Source organism: Odontomachus brunneus, unplaced genomic scaffold, assembly GCF_010583005.1.
Source record: "Odontomachus brunneus isolate Ranch 3 - 2012 unplaced genomic scaffold, Obru_v1 Obru_scaffold_032, whole genome shotgun sequence".
NCBI classification, from domain to species: Eukaryota; Metazoa; Arthropoda; class Insecta; order Hymenoptera; family Formicidae; genus Odontomachus; species Odontomachus brunneus.
In genome coordinates, this window is record NW_022639482.1 from 720,826 (window position 1) to 723,836 (window position 3,011).

The 3,011-nt window shown below is 28.5% G+C and overlaps 1 protein-coding gene across 7 annotated transcripts in view; it reads right to left on the reverse strand.

Annotated features, from left to right (window-relative positions):
• The window catches only part of LOC116843356 (F-actin-monooxygenase Mical), an 874,436-nt gene that overhangs the window by 695,994 nt on the left and 175,431 nt on the right, over nt 1–3,011 (reverse strand). The window lies entirely within an intron of this gene.

The following is a 3,011-nucleotide window of genomic DNA, read 5'->3' on the forward strand; positions in this document are numbered from 1 at the left end:
CATATAAATTTGCAATATGTTTTCGCTTCTCTATGTATTGCATATTAATACATTTTTTCACAAATAAAAGATGTAAAAACTAAAGGCATATCAAAAATAATTCAAGTAAAAATTTGCATATTTCAACTTGAGCTGTCAAAGTCATCGATTAACATTACCATGAAGATGTCTATGCTACGCTGTGCGAGACAAATAAATTGTAATAGAATTAATAGCTGTTTATTTTATATTTTAGAACATTTTGGAATGTTCGTAACAAAATACAAATTACAATGGTTTTAGTAAAAATCAATTTAAATAATAATTATAATTCAAACGTATTTAATAAACCTTAATTTAACACACTTTAAAAAATTAACACTTTTAACATATTTAATGAATTTTAATAACAACAAAACAGTTTAACAGATTAAATAACAAATTAAAATATTTTTTATAATAAATGTTCAAAATGTCCCCCATCGCATTCAATACACAATTGTGCGCGTTGCAGTAGACTGCTTGTTGCGTTTCTAATCATGTTTGGTGTCGTTGTGGCGATTGCTTCAACAATTTTGTCTCGTAATTCCTCGCGAGCATTAATTAGTTCCTTGTACACATATTCTTTAATATGACCTCATAAAAAATAATCCAGAGGCGTCAGATCGGGTAAGCGTGCTGGCCAACTTATAGGACCACCGCGTCCTAGCCATCTACCCGGAAATTTTTCACTCAAAGATTGGCGTACACATCTCGCATTATGTAGTGGTGCACCATCTTGTTGAAAAACAAACCGTTGCCGAATATTTAGTGGAATATTTTCCAACAATTCTGGCAAATTATTATTTATAAAATTTTGATAAATATTGCCATCAAGTCTTATGGGCATTTCAAACGGTCCAATCTGTAATTTAATATATTATAGATATTACATAGATATATAATACATTGTTCTAAAACAAACCTTACATCCAAAATATTACATCATTTTTTTGTTACATAAGCTATAATACAAATAATAAACAGAAAACTTACAATTAAATTATTTTGTATACCAGCCCACAAATTTATACTAAAACGGTGTTGATAGTTTTGAATTCGATATTCGTGTGGATTTTCATTGCTCCAAATGTGAGAATTGTGCGTATTAAAAGAACCCTCGCGCGTAAAGCAGGATTCGTCCGTAAATAAAATTGTTTCGATAAAATCCGGTTCTTGTGCCAATAACCATGTGCAAAAATTAATTCTGCATGCATAATCTTGCGGTAATAAATTTTGTACTTTGGTGAAATAATAAGCATACATCCTGTTTTCTTTTAAAATGAGTTGTACTGAACTCTTCGAGATATTTAATCTTCGGCTGATTTTGCGTACACTTGTAGATGAATCTTCTTCGCACATTTCTAAAACTGCTTCTTCATTTTCATTTGTACGGGCGTATCGTTCACGTCCGGCGCCAATATTTTTGCGTTGGGGTATTACAGATCCTGTTTCTCGTGTCCGATTTATCAACCGCAAAATTACATTTTGAATCGGAGCTCTACGCTCTGGAAACCTTAGTGAGTACTCTTGTGCGGCAAGAGTCGCATTTTGACCACATTCATCATAAATTATAAGCATATCATAATACTCAACAAGAGTATAATCCATTTTAAACTTTTAGAAAAATATTATAATTTATTGGTTAAAGAGGAGAATATCAATTATTTATTGTTAACAAGAGAAAGCAAGGAAAAATAGATGAAATAAGTGAACGAGAGGTATCGTATAAATCGCTCATATGTATAAATATTTTTCATTTTTTTAATTTTTAATTTCAGTTAAGAGGATCCTATATTTCTTTCTTATTAATTAATTATTTTAATAAAAAAATAATATTTCTTGTTAATTTAGGAATTAATATTCCTCAGAAAGATTAAAATGGATTATACTCCTGTAGAGTATTGTAATATGTTTATTATTAGTGCCGGATGTGAACAGTACGCTCGTATAAATGAAAATTAAGAAGCAATTTTATAAATGTGTGAAGAAGATACATCTACTGATATATGTACATAAAATGAGTTAAAAATTAAATATCTCTAAGAACTCAGTACAACTCATTTTAAAATAAAACAGAATGTATCACTTCACCAAGTTCTAAATTTATTACCGTAAGATTATGCACGCAGGATTAATTTTTGCACATGATTATTGGCACAAATACCGGGTTTCATTAAAACAATTTTATTTACAAACGAATTTTGTTATACGCAGGAAGGTTATTTTAATATACATAGTTCTCACACTTATAGAAATGAAAATCCACACGAATATCGTATCCAAAATTATCAACGCCATTTTAATTTCAATTTGGGACGATATACAGAATAATTTAACAGTAAGTTTTCTGTTTATTGCTTGTATTGTAGCTTATGTAAAAAAAAATGATATAATATCTTTAACATATTAAATTACAGATTGGATTGTTTAAAATGCCTATAAGATACTAAAATGCCTATTGATGATACTATTTATAAAAATTTTGTAAATAATAATTTATCAGAATTGTTAAAGAATATTTCATTAAATATTCGACGACGACGCGTTTTCTAATAAAATTCTACTACATAATGCGGGATGTGTGCTACACTTTGAATAAAAAATTTTCGAGAAGATGGTCCTATAAGTTGATCAGTCACTCGATATGACACCTTTGGATTACTATTTATGCGATCATACTAAAAAACATGTATACATAAATAACCAGTTAATAATCACGAAGAATTGTAAGGTAAAATTGTTTAAATAACACCAAACATAATTATAAACGCAACAAGCAGTCTATTGCGACCCGCACAATTATGTATTAAATGCGATGGTGGACACTTTGTATATTCATTGTAAAAAAAATATTTTAGTTTGTTATTTAATCTGTTGAACTGTTTTGTTGTTATTAAAATTCGTTAAATATGTTAACAGTGTTAATTTTTTAAAGTGTGTTAAATTAAGGTTTATTAAATACGTTTGAATTATAATTATTGTTTAAATTG